The sequence below is a fragment of the Scyliorhinus canicula genome, chromosome 5, assembly GCF_902713615.1.
Source record: "Scyliorhinus canicula chromosome 5, sScyCan1.1, whole genome shotgun sequence".
Taxonomy (NCBI): Eukaryota; Metazoa; Chordata; class Chondrichthyes; order Carcharhiniformes; family Scyliorhinidae; genus Scyliorhinus; species Scyliorhinus canicula.
In genome coordinates this window covers 190,914,597-190,926,872 of record NC_052150.1, presented here as the reverse complement: position 1 = coordinate 190,926,872, position 12,276 = coordinate 190,914,597, and the positions used below count along the sequence as shown (strand labels likewise).

Below are 12,276 nucleotides of genomic sequence, written 5' to 3'. Positions count from 1 at the left end.
CCCCCCCCGATTGTTTGCATCCAGCCCCGAATGAAACACCTGGCCTACCCATCCCTTCCTCAATCTAACCTGATCTGCCACCTTCAGGTGCGTCTCCTGAAGCATGGCCACATCCGCCTTTAGCCCCTTTAGGTGCGCAAACACACAGGCCCGTTTGACCGGCCCATTCAGTCCCCTCACATTCCAAGTTATCAGCCAGATCAGGGGGCTACCTGCCCCCCTCCCCCGTCGAATAGCCATTACCCTTCCTCAGTCCGCCACGTGCCCGCACCCCCCGCTGAGCCCGTTCCCCACGGCGACAGACCCTCATCCCGACCCCCTCTACATGCTCCAGCTCCTTCTCGGCCATTCCAGCAGCAACCCGGTACCCCCTATTCCCCACCCCCCAAGCTAGGCCCCCCACTAGCTGTGTAACCCCTTCCATTGTACTTCCGTAAGTCAGCCGACTCCTGCTGACCCCGGCTGCTCCCGCCACCCCAATGACCCTCCCCAATGCAACAACTATCCCCCCCCCCCCCCCCAGTGCCGGCCCCGCCCACTGCTCCAGCGCGGGAGAGAAGCCTGCGCTTCCATCCCGAGACCCCCCCCCCCCCCCCCCCCCCCCCCCCCCCGACCCAACACGCGGGAAAAGACGGGCACATGACCCAACAGGACCATGACCCACTCCCAAACTCTCAACCAGTGGAAAAAAAAACGTGACAAAACGCCCAAGTAAACAGATAACAGTCCCAAAAAAAGCGATAAAGCAGAACAGCAAAAAGACATAATCAAATAGAACCGATAAAAGTGATAGGATACCAAGGAGGACAAAGCCTCCGGACTGTGTACACCGTTCCCCAGCCCCCAGTCCTCAATTCTAGTCCAGCTTCTCTGCCTGGACAAAAGCCCAGGCCTCCTCCGGAGAGTCAAAGTAGAGCTGGCGGTCTTTATAAGTGACCCAGAGGCGTGCCGACTGTAACAGGCCAAAGTTGACCCCCTTCTTGTGGAGCACTGCCTTCGTCCGATTAAAACCAGCCCTTCTCTTTGCCACCTCCGCACACCAGTCCTGGTAGATCCTGATCTCCGCATTCTCCCACTTACTACTCCTCTCCTTCTTCGCCCATCTCAGCACACACTCACGGTCGACGAAGCGGTGAAAACGGACCAGCACCGCCCGAGGCGGCTCGTTTGGCTTGGGTTTCCTCAGCAGTACCCGATGGGCACCCTCCAGCTCCAAGGGTCCCTGGAACGACCCCACGCCCATTAGCGAGTTCAGCATCATAGTCACATAGGCCCCCAAATCCAAACCTTCCAGCCCCACCGGGAGGCCCAGAATCCGCAGGTTCTTCCGACGGGTGCGGTTCTCCATCTCCTCCATCCTCGCTGACCACTTCTTGTGGAGCGCCTCTTACGACTCCACCTTCACTGCCAGGCCCAGGAGTTCGTCCTCGCTCTCCGAAGCCTTTTGCCGAAGCTCTCGGATCTCCACACCCTGAGCCGTCTGGGTCGCCATGAGCTTGTCCAGGGAGGCCTTAAGCAGTTCCAGGATCTCTGCCTTCAGCTCCTTGAAGGAGCGCTGAAGCAGCTCCTGCTGCTCCCGCGCCCACTGCTGCCACGCTGCTGATTCCCCGCCCGCCTCCATCTTGCCTTTCCTGCCTCGCACCTTTCTCTGCTCCAATGCCGATTTTTTGACAGCTCCGCTCCTGGTCCAGGCCGTCCACCGGCGGAGAATCTTAGAGGAAGTGTTCCCACACGGGGAAAAGTCCAACCAGTACCGCTACGGGCCCTTAAAAGAGCCCAAAAGACCGAAAATAGCGGGAGCTACCGAACGTGCGGCTTAGCTCCGCTTCACTACAACTGGAGGTCTCCGGGGGAAGCTTCCTTCTATAAACAAGTCCCCCCATCCTCCCAATCCCCACTCTCCATCTAATTCGGAACCCCCCGTACATCCTCCCCGGGGCAAACCATGATTATCGCAGATTGGGGATCATATGGATGCCCCCTCTGCTCCCACATGTCTCCTCCACAGCCCCCAGACTCTCAGGGCCGCCACCACCACTGGACTGGTGGAGTACCGGGCATGTGGGGATGGCAGAGGCGCTGTTACAAACGCCCCCAGACTTGTGCCCTTGCAATGAGCCGCCTCCGTGCAACCCCCCCCTCACACACAGCCCACAATATCTTTATTGATCCGCTTAAAAAAAGACCGCGGGATGAAGATGGGGAGGCATTGGAAAACAAATAGGAATCTCGGGAGGACGGTCATTTTTACCGATTGAACTCTGCCCGCCAGAGACAACGGGAGCACATCCCATCTCCAGAAATCCTCCTTCATCTGATCCTCCAGGCGGGCCAAGTTCAATTTATATAGCCTGTCCCAATCCCTCACCACTTGGATACCCAGGTACCTGAAACTGTCCTCTACCACTCTGATCCACAGTTCCCCCAATTGCCTCAGCTGACTTCTCGCCTGGACCACAAACATCTCACTCTTCCCATTATTGAGCTTGTACTCCGAAAGCGGGCCGAATGCCCCTGAAATTCCCATAATATCTTCCATCCCCTCCATTGGATTGAGACAAAGCAAAGCAGGTCATCCTCCTACAGCAAGACCCTGTGCTCTACCCCACTCCGGACCAGCCCCTTGAGGCCCTCTGAGCAATTGCCAGCGGCTCTATTGCCAGCACAAACAACAGTGGGGAGAGGGGGCATCCCTGTCTCGTCCCCCGGTGCAGTCTAAAATAGTCCGAAGTCATCCTGTTTGTCCGTACACTTGCAACCGGAGCCCGGTACAGCAACCTGACCCAGTCAATAAAGCCCCTCCCAAATCAGAACCGCTCCAGCACCTCCCATAAATAATCCCACTCAACCCGGTCAAAAGCTTTTTCCACATTCATTGCGACTACTACCTCCATCTCCCTACCTTCAGGGGGCATCATAATCATGTTTAACAGCCTTCTTACATTGGCCACCAGCTGCCTGCTCTGAACGAACCCCCTCTGATCCTCCACAATAACGTCCGGTACACAGTCCTTAATCCTGGAGGACAAAATTTTGGCCAGACGTTTGGCATCTACGTTCAACAAGGAAATCGGCCTGTAAAACCCACATAGCTCCGGGTTGTCCCATTTCAGGATGAGCGAGATCATGGTCTGTGACATCATCTGGGGAGAACCCCTCTTTCCCGAGCCTCGTTAAAGACCTTCCTGAGCACCGGCCTCAATATTCCGGAGAACTTTTCATAGAACTCCGCTGGGTACCCGTCCGGTCCCGGGGCCTTACCCGACTGCATGGCCTTCAAACCCTCCACTATCTCCTCCAGCCCGATTGGGGCCCCCAGCCCTTCTACCACCTCCCCATCCACCTTCGGGAAAGTCAGCCCCTCCAGGAAGTACCTCATCCCCTCCGGCCCCGCAGGGGGTTCCGACTCATACAACCTGCTGTAAAAGTCCCAAAAGGCCTTGCTCACCCCTGCCAAGCCCCAACTAAGTTCCCATCCCTGTCAAATAATTAGTCTTTTACCATTTAGGGCAGCCCGGTGGCGCAGTAGGTTAGCTCTGTTGCCTCACGGCGCCGAAGTCCCAGGTTCGATCCCGGCTCTGGGTCACTATCCCTGTGGAGTTTGCACATTCTCCCCGTGTTTGGGTGGGTTTCTCCCCCACAACCCAAAGATGTGCAGGTTAGATGGATTGGCCATGCTAAATTGTCCCTTAATTGGAAAAAAAATAATTGGATACTCTAATTTTGGGGCCTCACGGTAGCATGGTGGTTAGCATCAATGCTTCACAGCTCCAGGGTCCCAGGTTCGATTCCCGGCTGGGTCACTGTCTGTGTGGAGTCTGCACGTCCTCCCCGTGTGTGCGTTGGTTTCCTCCGGGTGCTCCGGTTTCCTCCCACAGTCCAAAGATGTGCGGGTTAGGTGGATTGGCCATTCTAAATTGCCCGTAGTGTAAGGTTAATGGGGGGATTGTTGGGATACGGGTTACGTGGGTTTAAGTAGGGTGACCATTGCTCGGCACAACATCGAGGGCCGAAGGGCCTGTTCTGTGCTGTACTGTTCTATCTATCTATTTCTTTCTTTCTTAATGTATATTTACCCGCCCCTAATCTTTCCTAACCTTTCTCCTCTTTGCTTCCCGCTTCCCCTCCCCCGACATCTACAGTTCATCCCCCAATGTTAGTTTCCCTGCTGTTTGGCCTTTCACATCTTTTGTTGGGGACTGCCATTAACACCCTTTCCCCTTGGTTTATGTGGTCATTAGCACCCGGTTTCCCTGGGTTTCTGTGGCTATGACTCATCTTTCATTCTCACTCCACAGTATAAATATTTCCCACTTTCTCTGTCTGTTAGCTTTGACAAAGAGTAATCGGACTCGAAACGTTAGTTCCTTTCTCCTCCTACAGATGCTGCCAGACCTGCTGAGATTTTCCAGCATTTTCTCTTTCGTTTCAGATTCCAGCATCCGCAGTAATTTGCTTTTATTCAATAATTAGTAAATTCCATTGTGGGGATAGTCAAATAGTAAATAAAAACAGTTATTGAGAAAAGAAAACTTAAATACTCAGAATTACTTTTACATGGTTCAGAATTACTACTATAGAGCATTTCCGACATCGACTGTTTTCTCTCTGTCTCTCACTTTCTCTCTCAGCATTCACTCCTCTCTGTCTGTGCTAACTCCTCTCTGCTCACTATTCTCTGTCTGTGCTAACTCCTCTCTCTCTGTGCTAACTCCTCTTTCTCTGTGCTCACTCCTCTCTCTCTGTGCTCACTCCTCTCTCTGTGCTCACTCCTCTCTCTGTGCTCACTCCTCTCTCTCTGTGCTCACTCCTCTCTCTCTGAGCTCACTCCTCTCTCTCCGTGCTAACTCCTCTCTCTCTGAGCTCACTCCTCTCTCTCTGAGCTCACTCCTCTCTCTCTGTGCTCACTCCTCTCTCTGTGCTAACTCCTCTCTCTGTGCTAACTCCTCTCTCTGTGCTCACTCCTCTCTCTTTGTGCTTACTCCTCTCTGTGCTTACTACTCTCTCTGTGCTCACTCCTCTCTCTCAGCGCTCACTCCTCTCTCTGTGCTCACTCCTCTGTGCTCACTCCTCTCTCTGTGCTCACTCCTCTCTCTCTGCGCTAACTCCTCTCTGTCTGTGCTCACTCCTCTCTCTGTGCTCACTCCTCTCTCTGTGCTCACTCCTCTCTCTCTGTGCTCACTCCTCTCTCTGTGCTCACTCCTCTCTCTCTGTGCTCACTCCTCTCTCTCAGCGCTCACTCCTCTCTCTGTGCTCACTCCTCTCTGTGCTCACTCCTCTCTCTGTGCTCACTCCTCTCTCTGTGCTCACTCCTCTCTCTCTGTGCTCACTCCTCTCTCTCTGTGCTCACTCCTCTCTGTGCTCACTCCTCTCTCTCTCAGCGCTCACTCCTCTCTCTGTGCTAGCTCCTCTCTCTCTGTGCTCACTCCTCTCTCTCTGTGCTCACTCCTCTCTCTCTGTGCTCACTCCTCTCTCTCTGTGCTCACTCCCCTTTCTGTGCTAGCTCCTCTCTCTGTGCTCACTCCTCTCTCTGTGCTCACTCCTCTCTCGCTGTGCTCACTCCTCTCTCTCTGTGCTCACTCCTCTCTCTCTGTGCTCACTCCTCTCTCTCTGCGCTCACTCCTCTCTCTCTGTGCTCACTCCTCTCTGTGCTCACTCCTCTCTCTCTCAGCGCTCACTCCTCTCTCTGTGCTAGCTCCTCTCTCTCTGTGCTCACTCCTCTCTCTCTGTGCTCACTCCTCTCTCTCTGTGCTCACTCCTCTCTCTCTGCGCTCACTCCTCTCTCTCTCTGTGCTTACTCCTCTTTCTGTGCTAGCTCCTCTCTCTCTCTGCTCACTCCTCTCTCTCTCTCTGCTCACTCCTCTCTCTCTGTGCTTACTCCTCTCTCTCTGTGCTTACTCCTCTCTGTGCTAGCTCCTATCTCTCTGTGCTAGCTCCTCTCTGTGCTCACTCCTCTCTCTCTCTGCGCTCACTCCTCTCTGTGCTCACTCCTCTCTCTCTGTGCTCACTCCTCTCTCTGCTCACCTCTCTCTCTCTGTGCTCACTCCTCTCTCTCTGTGCTCACTCCTCTTTCTGTGCTAGCTCCTCTCTCTCTCTGCTCACTCCTCTCTCTCTGCGCGCACTCCTCTATCTCTCTCTCTCTGCTCACTCCTCTCTCTCTCTCTGTGCTCACTCTTCTCTCTCTGTGCTTACTCCTCTCTCTCTCTGTGCTTACTCCTCTCTCAGCGCTCACTCCTCTTTCTGTGCTCACTCCTCTCTCAGCGCTCACTCCTCTCTCAGCGCTCACTCCTCTTTCTGTGCTCACTCCTCTCTCTCTGCGCTCACTCCTCTCTCTGTGCTCACTCCTCTCTCTCTGTGCTCACTCCTCTCTCTCTGCGCTCACTCCTCTCTCTCTGTGCTCACTCCTCTCTCTCTGTGCTCACTCCTCTCTCTCTGTGCTCACTCCTCTTTTGTGCTCACTCCTCTTTCTGTGCTCACGCGTCTCTCTGTGCTCACTCCTCTCTCTCTGCACTCACTCCTCTCTCTGTGCTCACTCCTCTCTCTCTGTGCTCACTCCTCTCTCTCTGTGCTCACTCCTCTCTGCGCTCACTCCTCTCTCTCTGCGCTCACTTCTCTCTCTCTGTGCTCACTCCTCTCTCTGTGCTCACTCCTCTCTCTGTGCTCACTCCTCTCTCTGTGCTCACTCCTCTCTCTCTGTGCTCACTCCTCTCTCTCTGCGCTCACTCCTCTCTCTCTGTGCTCACTCCTCTCTCTGTGCTCACTCCTCTCTCTGTGCTCACTCCTCTCTCTGTGCTCACTCCTCTCTCTCTGTGCTCACTCCTCTCTCTCTGTGCTCACTCCTCTCTCTGTGCTCACTCCTCTCTCTCTGTGCTCACTCCTCTCTCTGTGCTCACTGCTCTCTCTGTGCTCACTCCTCTCTCTGTGCTCACTCCTCTTTCTGTGCTAGCTCCTCTCTCTCTGTGCTCACTCCTCTCTCTCTGCGCTCACTCCTCTTTCTCTGCGCTCACTCCTCTTTCTCTGTGCTCACTCCTCTCTCTCTGCGCGCACTCCTCTCTCTCTCTGCTCACTCCTCTCTCTCTCTCTGTGCTCACTCCTCTCTCTCTGTGCTTACTCCTCTCTCTCTCTGTGCTTACGCCTCTCTCAGCGCTCACTCCTCTTTCTGTGCTCACTCCTCTCTCTGCTCACTCCTCTCTCTCTGCTCACTCCTCTCTCTGTGCTCACTCCTCTCTCTGTGCTCACTCCTCTCTCTGTGCTCACTCCTCTCTCTGTGCTCACTCCTCTCTCTGTGCTCACTCCTCTCTCTGTGCTCACTCCTCTCTCTGTGCTCACTCCTCTCTCTCTCTGTGCTCACTCCTCTCTCTCTGTGCTCACTCCTCTCTCTCTGTGCTCACTCCTCTCTCTGTGCTCACTCCTCTCTCTGTGCTCACTCCTCTCTCTCTGTGCTCACTCCTCTCTCTGTGCTCACTCCTCTCTCTCTGCGCTCACTCCTCTCTCTCTGCGCTCACTCCGCTCTCTATGCTCACTCCTTTCTGTGCTCACTCCTCTCTGTGCTCACTCCTCTCTCTCTGCTCACTCCTCTCTCTCTGTGCTCACTCCTCTCTCTCTGTGCTCACTCCTCTCTCTGTGCTCACTCCTCTCTCTGTGCTCACTCCTCTCTCTGTGCTCACTCCTCTCTCTCTGTGCTCACTCCTCTCTCTCTGTGCTCACTCCTCTCTCTCTGCGCTCACTCCTCTCTCTCTGCGCTCACTCCTCTCTCTCTGCGCTCACTCCGCTCTATGCTCACTCCTTTCTGTGCTCAGTCCTCTCTGTGCTCACTCCTCTCTCTCTGCTCACTCCTCTCTCTCTGCTCACTCCTCTCTCTCTGCTCACTCCTCTCTCTCTGCTCACTCCTCTCTCTCTCTGCTCACTCCTCTCTCTCTGCGCTCACTCCGCTCTCTATGCTCACTCCTCTCTCTCTGCGCTCACTCCTCTCTCTCTGCGCTCACTCCTCTCTCTCTGCGCTCACTCCTCTCTCTCTGCGCTCACTCCTCTCTCTCTGCGCTCACTCCTTTCTGTGCTCACTCCTCTCTGTGCTCACTCCTCTCTCTCTGCTCACTCCTCTCTCTCTGCTCACTCCTCTCTCTCTGTGCTCACTCCTCTCTCTCTGGCTCACTCCTCTCTGCTCACTCCTCTCTCTCTGCGCTCACTCCGCTCTCTATGCTCACTCCTCTCTCTGTGCTCACTCCTCTCTCTGTGCTCACTCCTCTCTCTGTGCTCACTCCTCTCTCTGTGCTCACTCCTCTCTCTGTGCTCACTCCTCTCTCAGCGCTCACTCCTCTCTCTGTGCTCACTCCTCTCTCTCTGCTCACTCCTCTCTCTCTGTGCTCACTCCTCTCTCTCTGTGCTCACTCCTCTCTCTGTGCTCACTCCTCTCTCTCTCTGCTCACTCCTCTCTCTCTGCTCACTCCTCTCTCTCTGTGCTCACTCCTCTCTCTCTCTGCTCACTCCTCCCTCTCTCTCTGTGCTTACTCCTCTGTCTCTGTTCTTACTCCTCTCTCTCTGTGCTCGCTCCTCTCTCTGCACTCACTTCCCTCTTTCTGTGCTCACTCCTCTCTCTGTGCTCACTCCTCTCTCTGTGCTCACTCCTCTCTCAGCGCTCACTCCTCTCTCTGTGCTCACTCCTCTCTCTCTGCTCACTCCTCTCTCTCTGTGCTCACTCCTCTCTCTGTGCTCACTCCTCTCTCTCTCTGCTCACTCCTCTCTCTCTCTGCTCACTCCTCTCTCTCTCTGCTCACTCCTCTCTCTCTCTGCTCACTCCTCTCTCTCTCTGCTCACTCCTCTCTCTCTCTCTGTGCTTACTCCTCTGTCTCTGTTCTTACTCCTCTCTCTCTGTGCTCGCTCCTCTCTCTGCACTCACTTCCCTCTCTCTGTGCTCACTCCTCTCTCTGTGCTCACTCCTCTCTCTGTGCTCACTCCTCTCTCTGTGCTCACTCCTCTCTCTGTGCTCACTCCTCTCTCTCTGTGCTCACTCCTCTCTCTCTGTGCTCACTCCTCTCTCTCTCTGCTCACTCCTCTCTCTCTCTGCTCACTCCTCTCTCTCTGTGCTCACTCCTCTCTCTCTCTGCTCACTCCTCTCTCTACTTTCGCTCCTCTCTCTCTCTACGCTCTCTCCTCAGCACACACTCCCTCTCTCGTCGTGCACGCTCCCTCTCTCGTCACGCGCTCTCCCTCTCTCTACGCGCGCTCTCCCTCTCAACGCGCGCTCTCCCTCTCTCGGCACGCGCGCTCCCTCTCTCGGCACGCGCGCTCCCTCTCTCGGCACGCGCGCTCCCATTCTCTGCACGTGCGCTCCCACTCTCGGCACGCGCGCTCCCTCTCTCGGCACGCACGCTCCCTCTCTCGGCACGCGCGCTCCCACTCTCGGCACGCGCGCTCCCTCTCTCGATGCGCGCGCTCCCTCTCTCGGCACGCGCGCTCCCACTCTCTGCACGCGCGCTCCCTCTCTCGACACGCGCGCTCCCACTCTCGGCACGCGCGCTCCCTCTCTCGGCACGCACGCTCCCTCTCTCGGCACGCGCGCTCCCACTCTCTGCACGCGCGCTCCCACTCTCTGCACGCGCGCTCCCTCTCTCGACACGCGCGCTCCCACTCTCTGCACGCGCGCTCCCTCTCTCGGCACGCGCGCTCCCTCTCTCGACGCGCGTGCTCCCTCTCTCGGCACGTGTGCTCCCTCTCTCGGCACGCGTGCTCTAGTTTCCACTGTGGCGAATTTCAAAAGCTTTAGGACAAAACCCTGCTTTCTGAAAAACGCAGGCAGCCTTCCATGGTGGCAGGAGACTGCTTCACTTTGCTTCCTTTCACAGCTCTGCTGCAGCACAGAGCACGTTTGAGGGTCTTACATAGCCACTCCCCTCACCACAGCTCCTCATCTTAAATATGAGTCTTCTCTTTCACTGTTAATAACATTGCAACATCTATCTGAACTTAACTAAATATAAAAATCCTTCATGTTCTCTGTGGCCCCAACTCTTGGTCAAATTAAAAAGTAATAACATTTCTCAAGCTTACTTATGACCTTTCCTTAAGTTGTTAACTGTTTGAAATTCAACAGCTAAAACTCCAAAACCTCACTTATCTCTGAATCATTTATATAGATTGGAAAGAGCTGAGGCAGAAACACTGATCCAAGCAGAATCCTAACAGTTAAACATCCTGTCAACCCGAAAATGACCCATTTAAGCCTGTTCTCTTTCCTATCATTTGATCCTTAAAAGGTGCTAAAATATTACCCCCAATGCCATGAGCGTTAATTTGGTGCCATGGTGGCACAGTGGTTAGCACTGCTGTCTCACAGCTCCAGGGTTCCAGGTTCAATTCCAGCCTCGGGTGACTATCTGTGTGTAGTTTGCATTTTCTCCCAGTGTGCGTGGGTTTCCTCTGGGTGCTTTGTTTTCCTCCCAGTGCAAAGCTGTGCAGGTTAGGTGGATTGGCCATGTTAAAATTGCCCCTTAGTTTCCAAAAGGTTAGGTGGGGTTACTGGGTTATGGGGATGGGGTGGAGGTGTCGGGTGCTCTTTCCAAGGTGCGGTGCAGACCCGATGGGCTGAATGGCATCCTTCTGCACTGTGTATTTTATGTTATTCTATGTTATCAAATGCTTCTTGAAAGTCCAGATGCACTACATCCACCAGTTTGTTCTTAACTAACTTTCTGGGTACAATTTCAAAGAAATCCAACAGATTTGTTGAACGCAGTTTTCCCATTCATAAATTTGGTTTGTCTCAGTCCTTTTATCATGTCTCCAGTAATAGATTCTAACATTTTCACTCCGACTGATGTCAGACTATTTCACCTTTCGTCCCCTGCTTTTTCTCTCCCTCCTTCAGTGCAAAGCAGAGTTACGTTTGCTGCCTTCTAATATAATATTCTAGGATCTGGGGAATTCTGGACTGTCAAAACTAATGCATCCTCTATCTCTGAAACCACGTTTTAAAATGCTGAGAGGTGGATATTGGGTTCAGTGCATTGTCAGCTTTTAATCCCATTAATCTTTCCAGTACTATTTCTTTACCAAGTTCCCCACATTTACGAGATCCTTGGTTCTTCACTATCTGTGGAGTTTTTTGTGTCTCCTGCTGTGGAGACAGATGGAAGGTTGGTGCTTAATGTCACTGACATTTCTTTATTTTCGATTCTAATTTTTCCTTTCTCTCCCTCGAAGGACCCATATTTACTTTTGTTAATCTCTTCCTTTTTATCTACTTACAGAAGCTTTTACAATCTGTTTTATTGTTGCTTGCTAAGTTATTCTCACATTATCTCCTTTTTCATCATTTCCTTGAACCCTGATGCTGAATTGGGCCACTTTTCCTGTGGGGTTTTTATTGACTTAAGAAAATATATACCTATTGTGGATTATGAATTAATTCTTTAAATATTTTCCATTGCATATTTATTGTCGTATCTTTCAAGCTAATTTCACAATCGACCTTAGCCGACTAGTCCCCTGTACCTACTGCAGCTTGCTCAGATGTAAGACCCTCGTTTTGGGCTTTACTAAATTACTCTGAAACTGAATATAAAATTCCATCACATTATGATCACTGTTCTCCAAAGGCTTCTTTCCGATATGATTATGAATGAACCCTTTCTCATTGCCCAATATAACATCTGAAATGGCCTATTCCCCAGTTAGTTCCTTGACATACAGATCTGGAAAATTATCTTGATTGCATTCAATTAGCACTTTTACTGTAAATTTGTTTTGCCCAGTCTTTGAAGATTCAGGTCTCCCATGATTACTGTATTATCCTCTACAAAGGCGTTATGTTGGGATTAGTGAAGTGCTTAATGAGATGCTTTAGTGTGATGTTTGGATTTGTACTGTTTCAAATCCGCATTATCGACTTTGATTCAGAATGCAAACTGGTCCAATTTGTAGACTAGAGAACTGGGGTGTTTGAATCAAAGGAAGTGATTTAGAACCTAGAAAATGAATTGGCCAAATTTTGTAATTGGGTGGAACAATAGTGGACGATTCTTCTGTGGCGAAGAAGCAAGAAACAGATATAGATATTACACTGTCAATAATGTTGGTAAATGTTAGATAGATGCTCTTCTTGACCATTTGAAAATTGACAGTGCAAAATGTTTCTCTATTTTCATATTAATATTGTTGAAGGAATGATATTCCTCGTCCTTCTGGGAAATTTATTTTTGTTCCGTTGGCATACCTTTCAAATTGACAAGTATAACTCTTGACTATTTGTAACTTTTTTATAAAATGCCTCGCCATGAG

At 52.3% G+C, this 12,276-nt stretch overlaps 1 protein-coding gene across 9 annotated transcripts in view; it reads left to right on the top strand.

Annotated features, from left to right (window-relative positions):
- The window catches only part of LOC119966499 (partitioning defective 3 homolog), a 939,848-nt gene that overhangs the window by 589,660 nt on the left and 337,912 nt on the right, over positions 1–12,276 (top strand). The window lies entirely within an intron of this gene.